Below are 16,866 nucleotides of genomic sequence, written 5' to 3'. Positions count from 1 at the left end.
CGGAACCACCTCTCAGACGTGCCAGAAGCACGTGCCGGACACGCCAGAAACACCTACCAGACAGACCGGAACCACCTGCCAGACATGCCGGAACCACCTGACGAGCACAGCGGAACAACCTGCCTGACACGCCAGAATCACATGCCGGCTATGCCAAAACCAATTGGTGGACACTCCAGAATCACCTGCCGGTCATGCCAGAACCACCTCTCATATGTGCCAAACCACGTGCCGGAGACGCCGGAAGCACCTGCCGAGCTCGCCGAAACCACCTGCTCGACTCACAGGAACCACCTGCCAGACACTCCAAAATCACCTATCGGCTACACCGGAACCACTTCCCAGACACTGTGGAGTCACCCGCCGGGCATGCCAGAACCACCTCTCAGACGTGCTACAAGTACATGGCGGAGATGCCAGAAGCACCTGCCGAGCATGCCGGAACCATCTCCCAGACAGACTGGAACCACATGCTGAATACTCCTGAACCACCAGCCGAGCATGCCGGAACTACCTGCTCAAATTTCTGGAACCACATGCTGGACACGCCAAGATCAACTGCTGGCTATGCCAGAACCACGTGGCGGACAGTCCAGAATCACCGTTCGGGCATGCCAGAACCACCTATCAGACGTGCGAGAACCACATGCCGGAGACGCCAGAAGCACCTGCCGAGCCTCCCGGAACCACCTGATCAACTCCCCAGAACCACCTGCAGGACATGCCAAAATCACCTGTCGGCTACAACAGAACCATTTGGCAGACACTCCGGAATCACTTGCCAGGCATGCTGGAACCACCTCTGAGACATGCCAGAACCAAATGCCAGAGACGCCGGAAGCACCTGCTGAACACGCCGCAGCCACCTGCTCGACTCACCGGAATCAGCTGCCACACACGCCAAAATCACCCTGCTGGCTACGCCAGAACCACTTGGTGGACTTTCCGGAATAACCTGCCGGGAATGCCGGACCCACCTCTCAAATGTGCCAAAATCAATTGCCGGAGACGCCAGAAGCACCTGCCGAGCTAGCAGGAAGCCCAAGCTTGAATCGTCGGAACCACCTGTGGGACACGCCAAAATCACCTGCCGGCTACGCCAGAACCACTTGGTGGCCAATCCGGAATCACCTGCCAGACATGCCAGAAGCAACTGTCAGACGTGCCGGAACCACGTGCCGGACATGCCGGAACCACCTCCCGGACAGACCGGAACCACCTACCAGACCTGCTTGAACCACCTGCCGAGCATGCCGGAACCACCTGCCGGACACGGCAAAATCACCTGCGGGCTAGGCCAGAACCACTTGGAGGACTCTGCGGGATCACCTGCCGGGCATGCCGGAACCACCTTTCAGACGTGCTAGAAGTATGTGGCGGAGACGCTGGAAGCACCTGCTGAGCATGCCGCAACCACACCCCGAACAGACTGGAACCATCTGCCAGACTCGCCAGAACCACCTGCTTGACTCGCCGAACCCACCTGCCGTAGATGCCAAAATCAGCTGCCAGATACGCCAGAACCACTTGGCAGACAAGGCGGAATCATGTGCCGGGCATGCCTGCAAAACCTCTCAGACGTGCCAGAACCACATGCCGGACACGCCGGAACCACCTGCTCGACTTGCCAGAACCACCGCCGGACACCCAAAATCACCTGCTGTCTACACCAGAACCACTTGGCAGACAAGGCGGAATCACGTGCCGGGCATACCGGCAAAACCTCTCAGACATGCCAGAACCACGTGCCAAAGACACCAGAACCACCTGCACAATTCGCCAGAACCACCTGCTGGGTACGCCAAAATCACCTGCCGGCTACTCCAGAACCACTTGGTGCACGCTCTGGAAACACCTGCTGGGCATGCCAGAACCACGTGCCTTACACGTCGGAACCACCTCCCGGACAGACCAGAACCACCTGCCGGATGTGCCTGAACCACCTGACGAGAATGCCATAACCACCTGCTGGACATGCCAAGATCACCTGCGGGCTATGCCAGAACCACTTGCAGGACTCTCCGGTATCACCTGCCGGGCATTCGGGAACCACCTCTCAGACGTGCCAGAACCACGTGCCGGACACGACAGAACCACCTGCTGAGTATGCTGGAACCACCTGTTCCACTCCCCAGAACCACCTGATGGACACACCAAAATCACCAGCCAGCTACGCCAGAACCACCTGGCGGACACTCCTGAATCACCTGCCGGGCAAGCCAGAACCACCTCTCAGACATGCCAGAACCACGTGACAAAGACACCGGAAGCACCTGCCAAGCACGCAGGAACCACCACTCAACTCACCAGAACCACCTGTTGGACACGCCAAAATCACCTGATGCTACGCCATAACCATGTGGCGGTGTCTATGGAATCACCCGCCGGGCAAGCCGGAACCAAGTCTCAGACGTGCCAGAAGCACGTGCTGGACACACTGGAATCACGTACTGGACAGACCTGAACCACATGCCGGACCTGCCTGAACCACCTGCTGAGCACGCTGGAACAACCTGCTCGACTCGCTGGAGCCACCTGCTGGACACGGCAACATCACCAGCCGGCTATGCCAGAACCAGTTGCCGGACACTCCGTAATCACCTGCAGGGCATGCCAGAACCACCTCTCAGATGTGCCAGAACCACATGTTGGACACTCCGGAATCACACGCCGTGCATGACGGAACCACGTCTCAGACTTGCCACAACAACGTGCCAGAGAGACCGGAAGCACCTGCCGAGCTCACCAGAACCACCTGCTGGACATGCCGGAACCACCTGCCTGACATGCCAAAATCACCTGCCGGCTAGGCCAGAACCACATGGCGGACTCTAAGGAATCACTCGCCGGGCATGCCGGAACCACCTGTCAGACGTGCCGGAAGCATGTGCCGGACACGCAGGAACCACCTACTGGACAGAGCGGAACCACCAGCCAGACCCGCATGAACCACCTGCTGAGAACTCCTGATCAATCTACTCGACTCGCTGGAGCCACCTGCTGGACACGCCAAAATCACCTGCTGGCTACGCCAGAACCACTTGATGGACACTCCGGAATCACCTGCTGCGCATGCCGGTAGCACCTCTCAGATGTGCCAGAACCACGTGGCGGACAGTTGGGAATCACCTGCCAGGCATGCTGGAACCACCTCTCAGATGTGCAAGAACAACGTGGAAGAGGCACCGGATGCACCTGCCAAGCAAGCCGGAACCTCCTGCTCGACTCGCCGGAACCACCTGTCGGAGACACAAAAATCACCTGCCTGCTAGGCCAGAACCACGTGGCGGACTCTATGAAATCACCCGCCACGCATGCCGGAACCACCTCTCAGACGTGCCAGAAGCACCTGCCGGACACGCCAGAAACACCTACCAGACAGACCGGAACCACCTGCCAGACATGCCGGAACCACCTGACGAGCACAGCGGAACAACCTGCCTGACACGCCAGAATCACATGCCGGCTATGCCAAAACCAATTGGTGGACACTCCAGAATCACCTGCCGGTCATGCCAGAACCACCTCTCATATGTGCCAAACCACGTGCCGGAGACGCCGGAAGCACCTGCCGAGCTCGCCGAAACCACCTGCTCGACTCACAGGAACCACCTGCCAGACACTCCAAAATCACCTATCGGCTACACCGGAACCACTTCCCAGACACTGTGGAGTCACCCGCCGGGCATGCCAGAACCACCTCTCAGACGTGCTACAAGTACATGGCGGAGATGCCAGAAGCACCTGCCGAGCATGCCGGAACCATCTCCCAGACAGACTGGAACCACATGCTGAATACTCCTGAACCACCAGCCGAGCATGCCGGAACTACCTGCTCAAATTTCTGGAACCACATGCTGGACACGCCAAGATCAACTGCTGGCTATGCCAGAACCACGTGGCGGACAGTCCAGAATCACCGTTCGGGCATGCCAGAACCACCTATCAGACGTGCGAGAACCACATGCCGGAGACGCCAGAAGCACCTGCCGAGCCTCCCGGAACCACCTGATCAACTCCCCAGAACCACCTGCAGGACATGCCAAAATCACCTGTCGGCTACAACAGAACCATTTGGCAGACACTCCGGAATCACTTGCCAGGCATGCTGGAACCACCTCTGAGACATGCCAGAACCAAATGCCAGAGACGCCGGAAGCACCTGCTGAACACGCCGCAGCCACCTGCTCGACTCACCGGAATCAGCTGCCACACACGCCAAAATCACCCTGCTGGCTACGCCAGAACCACTTGGTGGACTTTCCGGAATAACCTGCCGGGAATGCCGGACCCACCTCTCAAATGTGCCAAAATCAATTGCCGGAGACGCCAGAAGCACCTGCCGAGCTAGCAGGAAGCCCAAGCTTGAATCGTCGGAACCACCTGTGGGACACGCCAAAATCACCTGCCGGCTACGCCAGAACCACTTGGTGGCCAATCCGGAATCACCTGCCAGACATGCCAGAAGCAACTGTCAGACGTGCCGGAACCACGTGCCGGACATGCCGGAACCACCTCCCGGACAGACCGGAACCACCTACCAGACCTGCTTGAACCACCTGCCGAGCATGCCGGAACCACCTGCTGGACACGGCAAAATCACCTGCGGGCTAGGCCAGAACCACTTGGAGGACTCTGCGGGATCACCTGCCGGGCATGCCGGAACCACCTTTCAGACGTGCTAGAAGTATGTGGCGGAGACGCTGGAAGCACCTGCTGAGCATGCCGCAACCACACCCCGAACAGACTGGAACCATCTGCCAGACTCGCCAGAACCACCTGCTTGACTCGCCGAACCCACCTGCCGTAGATGCCAAAATCAGCTGCCAGATACGCCAGAACCACTTGGCAGACAAGGCGGAATCACGTGCCGGGCATGCCTGCAAAACCTCTCAGACGTGCCAGAACCACATGCCGGACACGCCGGAACCACCTGCTCGACTTGCCAGAACCACCGCCGGACACCCAAAATCACCTGCTGTCTACACCAGAACCACTTGGCAGACAAGGCGGAATCACGTGCCGGGCATACCGGCAAAACCTCTCAGACATGCCAGAACCACGTGCCAAAGACACCAGAACCACCTGCACAATTCGCCAGAACCACCTGCTGGGTACGCCAAAATCACCTGCCGGCTACTCCAGAACCACTTGGTGCACGCTCTGGAAACACCTGCTGGGCATGCCAGAACCACGTGCCTTACACGTCGGAACCACCTCCCGGACAGACCAGAACCACCTGCCGGATGTGCCTGAACCACCTGACGAGAATGCCATAACCACCTGCTGGACATGCCAAGATCACCTGCGGGCTATGCCAGAACCACTTGCAGGACTCTCCGGTATCACCTGCCGGGCATTCGGGAACCACCTCTCAGACGTGCCAGAACCACGTGCCGGACACGACAGAACCACCTGCTGAGTATGCTGGAACCACCTGTTCCACTCCCCAGAACCACCTGATGGACACACCAAAATCACCAGCCAGCTACGCCAGAACCACCTGGCGGACACTCCTGAATCACCTGCCGGGCAAGCCAGAACCACCTCTCAGACATGCCAGAACCACGTGACAAAGACACCGGAAGCACCTGCCAAGCACGCAGGAACCACCACTCAACTCACCAGAACCACCTGTTGGACACGCCAAAATCACCTGATGCTACGCCATAACCATGTGGCGGTGTCTATGGAATCACCCGCCGGGCAAGCCGGAACCAAGTCTCAGACGTGCCAGAAGCACGTGCTGGACACACTGGAATCACGTACTGGACAGACCTGAACCACATGCCGGACCTGCCTGAACCACCTGCTGAGCACGCTGGAACAACCTGCTCGACTCGCTGGAGCCACCTGCTGGACACGGCAACATCACCAGCCGGCTATGCCAGAACCAGTTGCCGGACACTCCGTAATCACCTGCAGGGCATGCCAGAACCACCTCTCAGATGTGCCAGAACCACATGTTGGACACTCCGGAATCACACGCCGTGCATGACGGAACCACGTCTCAGACTTGCCACAACAACGTGCCAGAGAGACCGGAAGCACCTGCCGAGCTCACCAGAACCACCTGCTGGACATGCCGGAACCACCTGCCTGACATGCCAAAATCACCTGCCGGCTAGGCCAGAACCACATGGCGGACTCTAAGGAATCACTCGCCGGGCATGCCGGAACCACCTGTCAGACGTGCCGGAAGCATGTGCCGGACACGCAGGAACCACCTACTGGACAGAGCGGAACCACCAGCCAGACCCGCATGAACCACCTGCTGAGAACTCCTGATCAATCTACTCGACTCGCTGGAGCCACCTGCTGGACACGCCAAAATCACCTGCTGGCTACGCCAGAACCACTTGATGGACACTCCGGAATCACCTGCTGCGCATGCCGGTAGCACCTCTCAGATGTGCCAGAACCACGTGGCGGACAGTTGGGAATCACCTGCCAGGCATGCTGGAACCACCTCTCAGATGTGCAAGAACAACGTGGAAGAGGCACCGGATGCACCTGCCAAGCAAGCCGGAACCTCCTGCTCGACTCGCCGGAACCACCTGTCGGAGACGCAAAAATCACCTGCCTGCTAGGCCAGAACCACGTGGCGGACTCTATGAAATCACCCGCCACGCATGCCGGAACCACCTCTCAGATGTGCCAGAAGCACGTGCCGTACATGCCGGAACCATCTAATGGACAGACCGGAACCACCTGCCGGACCAGCCTGAGCCACCTGCTGAGCACGCCGGAACAACCTGCTCGACTCGCTGGAGCCAACTGCTGGACACACCAAAATCACCAGCCGGCTGTGCAAGAAACACTTGGCGGACACACCGGAATCACCTGCTGGGCATGCCAGAACCACCTCTCAGATGTGCAAGAACCACATGCTGCAGACACCGGAATCACCTGCCAGGCATGCCGGAACGACCTCTCAGACGTGCCACACCACGTGCTGGAGAGACCGGAAGCACCTGGCGAGCTCGCCAGAACCACCTGCTGGAAACGCCAGAACCCCCAACCTGACACACCAAAATCACATGCCGGCTACACCAAAACCACTTGCTGGACACTCCAGAATCACCTTCCGGGCATGCCGGAACCACGTCATGGACTGACGGCAAACACCTGCCGGAACTGCCTGACCCACCTGCCAAGCACGCGAGAACACCCTGCTCGACTCGCCAGAACCACATGCCGGACACACCAAAAACACCTGCGGGCTACACCAGAACCCCTTGGAGGACTCTCCAGGATCACCTGCCGGGCATGCGGGAACCACCTCTCGGACGTGCAAGAACCTTGTGCCGGACACGCCGGAACCACCTGCCAAGCATGCCGCAACCACCTGATCAACTCCCCGAACCACCTGCTGGAAATGCCAAAATCACATGCCGGCTACGCCAGAACCACTCGGTAGACACTCCGGAATCACCTGACGTGCATGCCGGAACCACCTCTCAGACGTGCCAGAACCACGTGCTGAACACGCCGGAATCACCTACCGGACACAACGGAACCACATGCTGGACACGCCTGAACCACCTGCCGAGCATGCAGGAACCAACTGCTCGACTCGCAGGACTCACCTGCCGGACACGCGAAAATCACCTGCTGGCTAGGCCAGAACCACTTGGTGGACAATCCGGAATCACCTGCCGGACATGACAGAACCCCCTGTCAGACGTGGCTGAACCACGTCCGGGCACGTTGGAACCACCTTCCGGACAGACCGGAACCACCTACCGGTCCTGCCTGAACCACCTGCTGAGCATGCTGGAACCACCTGCCGGACACGCCAAAATCACCTGCAGGCAGGGCCAAAACCACCTGGAGGACTCTCCGGGATCACCTGCCGGGCATGCTGGTACAACCTCTCAGATGTGCCAGAACCACGTGGCAGACAGTCCGGAATCACCTGTTGGGCATGTGGGAACCACCTCTCAGACATTTCAGAACTACGTGTGGCACATGCCGGAACCCACTACCGGACAGACCAGAACCACCTGCCGTACATGCCTGAATCACCTGCCGAGAATGCTGGCACCACCTGAACAGCTCGCCAGAAACACCTGCCAGTCACGTCAAAATCACTTTCCGGACACGTGAAAATCACCTTCCAGACACGACAAAATCACCTGCCGGCTACACCAGAACCACTTGCCAGACACTCCGGAATCACCTGTCGGGCATGCCAGAACCACATCTCAGACGTGCCAGAACCACGTGCTGGACATGCCGGAACCACCTCCAGGACAGACCAGAACCACCTGCCGGACCCACCTGAACCACCTGCTGAGCATGCTGGAACCACCTGCTCGAGTCGCCGGAACCACATGCCGGACATGGCAAAACCATCTGCCGGCTATGCCACAACCACTTGGCGGACACTCCGGAATCACCTGCCAGGCATGCTGGAACCACATCTCAGACGTGCCAGAACCACGTGCCAGAGACATCGGATGCACCTGCAGAGCACGCCAGAACCTCCTGCTCGACTAGCAGGAACCACGTGCCAGAGATGCCAAAATCACCTGCAGGATAGGCCAGAACCACATGGCGGACTCTATGGAATCACCCGCCGGGCATGCCGGAACCACCTCTCAGACATGCCAGAAGCACGTGCCGTACACGCTGGAACCACCTACTGGACAGACAGAAACACCTGTTGGACCCGCCTGAACCACCTGCTGAGCACGCCAGAACAACCTGCTCGACTCGCTGGAGCCACCTGCTGGACACGCCAAAATCACCAGCCGGGTATGCCAGAACCACATGCCCGACACTCCGGAATCAACTGCAGGGCATGCCGGAACCAACTCTCAGATGTGCCAGAATCACATGCCGCAGACTCCGGAATCACCTGCCGGGCATGCCAGCACCACCTCTCAGTCGTGCCACAACCACGTGCCGGAGAGACCATAAGCACCTGCCGAGTTTGCCGAAACCACCTGCTGGACATGCCGGAACCACCTGCCTGACACGCCAAAATCACATGCCTGCTATGCCAAAACCACTTGGTGCACACTCCAGAATCAACTTCTGGGCGTGCCGGAACCACATCATGGACAGACTGCAAACACCTGCCCCACCTGCCTGAACCACCTGCCAAGCACGCCGGAACCACCTGCTCGACTCGCCAGAAACACCTGCCGGACATGCCAAAATCACCTGCCGGATACGCCAGAACCAGTTGGTGAACACTTCGGAGTCACCTGCCGGGCCTGCTGGAACCACCTACCGGTCAGGCCAAAATCACCTGCCAGCTATGCCAGAACCTCTTGGCGGACACTCCGGAAACACCTGTTGGGCCGGCTGGAACCTCCTCTCACACGTGCCAGAACCATGTGCATGAGATGCCGCAACCATACCCCGAACATACCGAAACCACCTGCCAGACCCACCTGAACCAACTGCCGAGCACACCGGAACCACCTGCTCGACTCGCCTGAACCACCTACCTGACACGCCAAAATCACCTGCCGAGTATGCCAGAATCACTTGGCGGACACTCCGGAATCATCTGCCGAACATGTCGGAACCAGCTCTCAGACACACCAGAACCACGTGCCGGAGATGCCAGAAGCACCTGCTGAGCATGCCGGAGCCACCTGCTCGACTCGCCAGAAACAGCTGCCGGACATGCCAAAATCACCTGCCGGGTACGCCAGAAACAATTGGCGAACACTCTGGAATCACCTGCTGCACATGCCGGAACCACCTCTCAGACGTGCCAGAAGCACGTGCCGGACACGCCAGAAACACCTACCAGACAGACCGGAACCACCTGCCAGACATGCCGGAACCACCTGACGAGCACAGCGGAACAACCTGCCTGACACGCCAGAATCACATGCCGGCTATGCCAAAACCAATTGGTGGACACTCCAGAATCACCTGCCGGTCATGCCAGAACCACCTCTCATATGTGCCAAACCACGTGCCGGAGACGCCGGAAGCACCTGCCGAGCTCGCCGAAACCACCTGCTCGACTCACAGGAACCACCTGCCAGACACTCCAAAATCACCTATCGGCTACACCGGAACCACTTCCCAGACACTGTGGAGTCACCCGCCGGGCATGCCAGAACCACCTCTCAGACGTGCTACAAGTACATGGCGGAGATGCCAGAAGCACCTGCCGAGCATGCCGGAACCATCTCCCAGACAGACTGGAACCACATGCTGAATACTCCTGAACCACCAGCCGAGCATGCCGGAACTACCTGCTCAAATTTCTGGAACCACATGCTGGACACGCCAAGATCAACTGCTGGCTATGCCAGAACCACGTGGCGGACAGTCCAGAATCACCGTTCGGGCATGCCAGAACCACCTATCAGACGTGCGAGAACCACATGCCGGAGACGCCAGAAGCACCTGCCGAGCCTCCCGGAACCACCTGATCAACTCCCCAGAACCACCTGCAGGACATGCCAAAATCACCTGTCGGCTACAACAGAACCATTTGGCAGACACTCCGGAATCACTTGCCAGGCATGCTGGAACCACCTCTGAGACATGCCAGAACCAAATGCCAGAGACGCCGGAAGCACCTGCTGAACACGCCGCAGCCACCTGCTCGACTCACCGGAATCAGCTGCCACACACGCCAAAATCACCCTGCTGGCTACGCCAGAACCACTTGGTGGACTTTCCGGAATAACCTGCCGGGAATGCCGGACCCACCTCTCAAATGTGCCAAAATCAATTGCCGGAGACGCCAGAAGCACCTGCCGAGCTAGCAGGAAGCCCAAGCTTGAATCGTCGGAACCACCTGTGGGACACGCCAAAATCACCTGCCGGCTACGCCAGAACCACTTGGTGGCCAATCCGGAATCACCTGCCAGACATGCCAGAAGCAACTGTCAGACGTGCCGGAACCACGTGCCGGACATGCCGGAACCACCTCCCGGACAGACCGGAACCACCTACCAGACCTGCTTGAACCACCTGCCGAGCATGCCGGAACCACCTGCTGGACACGGCAAAATCACCTGCGGGCTAGGCCAGAACCACTTGGAGGACTCTGCGGGATCACCTGCCGGGCATGCCGGAACCACCTTTCAGACGTGCTAGAAGTATGTGGCGGAGACGCTGGAAGCACCTGCTGAGCATGCCGCAACCACACCCCGAACAGACTGGAACCATCTGCCAGACTCGCCAGAACCACCTGCTTGACTCGCCGAACCCACCTGCCGTAGATGCCAAAATCAGCTGCCAGATACGCCAGAACCACTTGGCAGACAAGGCGGAATCACGTGCCGGGCATGCCTGCAAAACCTCTCAGACGTGCCAGAACCACATGCCGGACACGCCGGAACCACCTGCTCGACTTGCCAGAACCACCGCCGGACACCCAAAATCACCTGCTGTCTACACCAGAACCACTTGGCAGACAAGGCGGAATCACGTGCCGGGCATACCGGCAAAACCTCTCAGACATGCCAGAACCACGTGCCAAAGACACCAGAACCACCTGCACAATTCGCCAGAACCACCTGCTGGGTACGCCAAAATCACCTGCCGGCTACTCCAGAACCACTTGGTGCACGCTCTGGAAACACCTGCTGGGCATGCCAGAACCACGTGCCTTACACGTCGGAACCACCTCCCGGACAGACCAGAACCACCTGCCGGATGTGCCTGAACCACCTGACGAGAATGCCATAACCACCTGCTGGACATGCCAAGATCACCTGCGGGCTATGCCAGAACCACTTGCAGGACTCTCCGGTATCACCTGCCGGGCATTCGGGAACCACCTCTCAGACGTGCCAGAACCACGTGCCGGACACGACAGAACCACCTGCTGAGTATGCTGGAACCACCTGTTCCACTCCCCAGAACCACCTGATGGACACACCAAAATCACCAGCCAGCTACGCCAGAACCACCTGGCGGACACTCCTGAATCACCTGCCGGGCAAGCCAGAACCACCTCTCAGACATGCCAGAACCACGTGACAAAGACACCGGAAGCACCTGCCAAGCACGCAGGAACCACCACTCAACTCACCAGAACCACCTGTTGGACACGCCAAAATCACCTGATGCTACGCCATAACCATGTGGCGGTGTCTATGGAATCACCCGCCGGGCAAGCCGGAACCAAGTCTCAGACATGCCAGAAGCACGTGCTGGACACACTGGAATCACGTACTGGACAGACCTGAACCACATGCCGGACCTGCCTGAACCACCTGCTGAGCACGCTGGAACAACCTGCTCGACTCGCTGGAGCCACCTGCTGGACACGGCAACATCACCAGCCGGCTATGCCAGAACCAGTTGCCGGACACTCCGTAATCACCTGCAGGGCATGCCAGAACCACCTCTCAGATGTGCCAGAACCACATGTTGGACACTCCGGAATCACACGCCGTGCATGACGGAACCACGTCTCAGACTTGCCACAACAACGTGCCAGAGAGACCGGAAGCACCTGCCGAGCTCACCAGAACCACCTGCTGGACATGCCGGAACCACCTGCCTGACATGCCAAAATCACCTGCCGGCTAGGCCAGAACCACATGGCGGACTCTAAGGAATCACTCGCCGGGCATGCCGGAACCACCTGTCAGACGTGCCGGAAGCATGTGCCGGACACGCAGGAACCACCTACTGGACAGAGCGGAACCACCAGCCAGACCCGCATGAACCACCTGCTGAGAACTCCTGATCAATCTACTCGACTCGCTGGAGCCACCTGCTGGACACGCCAAAATCACCTGCTGGCTACGCCAGAACCACTTGATGGACACTCCGGAATCACCTGCTGCGCATGCCGGTAGCACCTCTCAGATGTGCCAGAACCACGTGGCGGACAGTTGGGAATCACCTGCCAGGCATGCTGGAACCACCTCTCAGATGTGCAAGAACAACGTGGAAGAGGCACCGGATGCACCTGCCAAGCAAGCCGGAACCTCCTGCTCGACTCGCCGGAACCACCTGTCGGAGACACAAAAATCACCTGCCTGCTAGGCCAGAACCACGTGGCGGACTCTATGAAATCACCCGCCACGCATGCCGGAACCACCTCTCAGACGTGCCAGAAGCACCTGCCGGACACGCCAGAAACACCTACCAGACAGACCGGAACCACCTGCCAGACATGCCGGAACCACCTGACGAGCACAGCGGAACAACCTGCCTGACACGCCAGAATCACATGCCGGCTATGCCAAAACCAATTGGTGGACACTCCAGAATCACCTGCCGGTCATGCCAGAACCACCTCTCATATGTGCCAAACCACGTGCCGGAGACGCCGGAAGCACCTGCCGAGCTCGCCGAAACCACCTGCTCGACTCACAGGAACCACCTGCCAGACACTCCAAAATCACCTATCGGCTACACCGGAACCACTTCCCAGACACTGTGGAGTCACCCGCCGGGCATGCCAGAACCACCTCTCAGACGTGCTACAAGTACATGGCGGAGATGCCAGAAGCACCTGCCGAGCATGCCGGAACCATCTCCCAGACAGACTGGAACCACATGCTGAATACTCCTGAACCACCAGCCGAGCATGCCGGAACTACCTGCTCAAATTTCTGGAACCACATGCTGGACACGCCAAGATCAACTGCTGGCTATGCCAGAACCACGTGGCGGACAGTCCAGAATCACCGTTCGGGCATGCCAGAACCACCTATCAGACGTGCGAGAACCACATGCCGGAGACGCCAGAAGCACCTGCCGAGCCTCCCGGAACCACCTGATCAACTCCCCAGAACCACCTGCAGGACATGCCAAAATCACCTGTCGGCTACAACAGAACCATTTGGCAGACACTCCGGAATCACTTGCCAGGCATGCTGGAACCACCTCTGAGACATGCCAGAACCAAATGCCAGAGACGCCGGAAGCACCTGCTGAACACGCCGCAGCCACCTGCTCGACTCACCGGAATCAGCTGCCACACACGCCAAAATCACCCTGCTGGCTACGCCAGAACCACTTGGTGGACTTTCCGGAATAACCTGCCGGGAATGCCGGACCCACCTCTCAAATGTGCCAAAATCAATTGCCGGAGACGCCAGAAGCACCTGCCGAGCTAGCAGGAAGCCCAAGCTTGAATCGTCGGAACCACCTGTGGGACACGCCAAAATCACCTGCCGGCTACGCCAGAACCACTTGGTGGCCAATCCGGAATCACCTGCCAGACATGCCAGAAGCAACTGTCAGACGTGCCGGAACCACGTGCCGGACATGCCGGAACCACCTCCCGGACAGACCGGAACCACCTACCAGACCTGCTTGAACCACCTGCCGAGCATGCCGGAACCACCTGCTGGACACGGCAAAATCACCTGCGGGCTAGGCCAGAACCACTTGGAGGACTCTGCGGGATCACCTGCCGGGCATGCCGGAACCACCTTTCAGACGTGCTAGAAGTATGTGGCGGAGACGCTGGAAGCACCTGCTGAGCATGCCGCAACCACACCCCGAACAGACTGGAACCATCTGCCAGACTCGCCAGAACCACCTGCTTGACTCGCCGAACCCACCTGCCGTAGATGCCAAAATCAGCTGCCAGATACGCCAGAACCACTTGGCAGACAAGGCGGAATCACGTGCCGGGCATGCCTGCAAAACCTCTCAGACGTGCCAGAACCACATGCCGGACACGCCGGAACCACCTGCTCGACTTGCCAGAACCACCGCCGGACACCCAAAATCACCTGCTGTCTACACCAGAACCACTTGGCAGACAAGGCGGAATCACGTGCCGGGCATACCGGCAAAACCTCTCAGACATGCCAGAACCACGTGCCAAAGACACCAGAACCACCTGCACAATTCGCCAGAACCACCTGCTGGGTACGCCAAAATCACCTGCCGGCTACTCCAGAACCACTTGGTGCACGCTCTGGAAACACCTGCTGGGCATGCCAGAACCACGTGCCTTACACGTCGGAACCACCTCCCGGACAGACCAGAACCACCTGCCGGATGTGCCTGAACCACCTGACGAGAATGCCATAACCACCTGCTGGACATGCCAAGATCACCTGCGGGCTATGCCAGAACCACTTGCAGGACTCTCCGGTATCACCTGCCGGGCATTCGGGAACCACCTCTCAGACGTGCCAGAACCACGTGCCGGACACGACAGAACCACCTGCTGAGTATGCTGGAACCACCTGTTCCACTCCCCAGAACCACCTGATGGACACACCAAAATCACCAGCCAGCTACGCCAGAACCACCTGGCGGACACTCCTGAATCACCTGCCGGGCAAGCCAGAACCACCTCTCAGACATGCCAGAACCACGTGACAAAGACACCGGAAGCACCTGCCAAGCACGCAGGAACCACCACTCAACTCACCAGAACCACCTGTTGGACACGCCAAAATCACCTGATGCTACGCCATAACCATGTGGCGGTGTCTATGGAATCACCCGCCGGGCAAGCCGGAACCAAGTCTCAGACGTGCCAGAAGCACGTGCTGGACACACTGGAATCACGTACTGGACAGACCTGAACCACATGCCGGACCTGCCTGAACCACCTGCTGAGCACGCTGGAACAACCTGCTCGACTCGCTGGAGCCACCTGCTGGACACGGCAACATCACCAGCCGGCTATGCCAGAACCAGTTGCCGGACACTCCGTAATCACCTGCAGGGCATGCCAGAACCACCTCTCAGATGTGCCAGAACCACATGTTGGACACTCCGGAATCACACGCCGTGCATGACGGAACCACGTCTCAGACTTGCCACAACAACGTGCCAGAGAGACCGGAAGCACCTGCCGAGCTCACCAGAACCACCTGCTGGACATGCCGGAACCACCTGCCTGACATGCCAAAATCACCTGCCGGCTAGGCCAGAACCACATGGCGGACTCTAAGGAATCACTCGCCGGGCATGCCGGAACCACCTGTCAGACGTGCCGGAAGCATGTGCCGGACACGCAGGAACCACCTACTGGACAGAGCGGAACCACCAGCCAGACCCGCATGAACCACCTGCTGAGAACTCCTGATCAATCTACTCGACTCGCTGGAGCCACCTGCTGGACACGCCAAAATCACCTGCTGGCTACGCCAGAACCACTTGATGGACACTCCGGAATCACCTGCTGCGCATGCCGGTAGCACCTCTCAGATGTGCCAGAACCACGTGGCGGACAGTTGGGAATCACCTGCCAGGCATGCTGGAACCACCTCTCAGATGTGCAAGAACAACGTGGAAGAGGCACCGGATGCACCTGCCAAGCAAGCCGGAACCTCCTGCTCGACTCGCCGGAACCACCTGTCGGAGACGCAAAAATCACCTGCCTGCTAGGCCAGAACCACGTGGCGGACTCTATGAAATCACCCGCCACGCATGCCGGAACCACCTCTCAGATGTGCCAGAAGCACGTGCCGTACATGCCGGAACCATCTAATGGACAGACCGGAACCACCTGCCGGACCAGCCTGAGCCACCTGCTGAGCACGCCGGAACAACCTGCTCGACTCGCTGGAGCCAACTGCTGGACACACCAAAATCACCAGCCGGCTGTGCAAGAAACACTTGGCGGACACACCGGAATCACCTGCTGGGCATGCCAGAACCACCTCTCAGATGTGCAAGAACCACATGCTGCAGACACCGGAATCACCTGCCAGGCATGCCGGAACGACCTCTCAGACGTGCCACACCACGTGCTGGAGAGACCGGAAGCACCTGGCGAGCTCGCCAGAACCACCTGCTGGAAACGCCAGAACCCCCAACCTGACACACCAAAATCACATGCCGGCTACACCAAAACCACTTGCTGGACACTCCAGAATCACCTTCCGGGCATGCCGGAACCACGTCATGGACTGACGGCAAACACCTGCCGGAACTGCCTGACCCACCTGC

This window comes from Equus asinus, chromosome 1 (assembly GCF_041296235.1).
Source record: "Equus asinus isolate D_3611 breed Donkey chromosome 1, EquAss-T2T_v2, whole genome shotgun sequence".
NCBI lineage: Eukaryota > Metazoa > Chordata > Mammalia > Perissodactyla > Equidae > Equus > Equus asinus.
Note: the sequence above shows the minus strand (reverse complement) of the source record.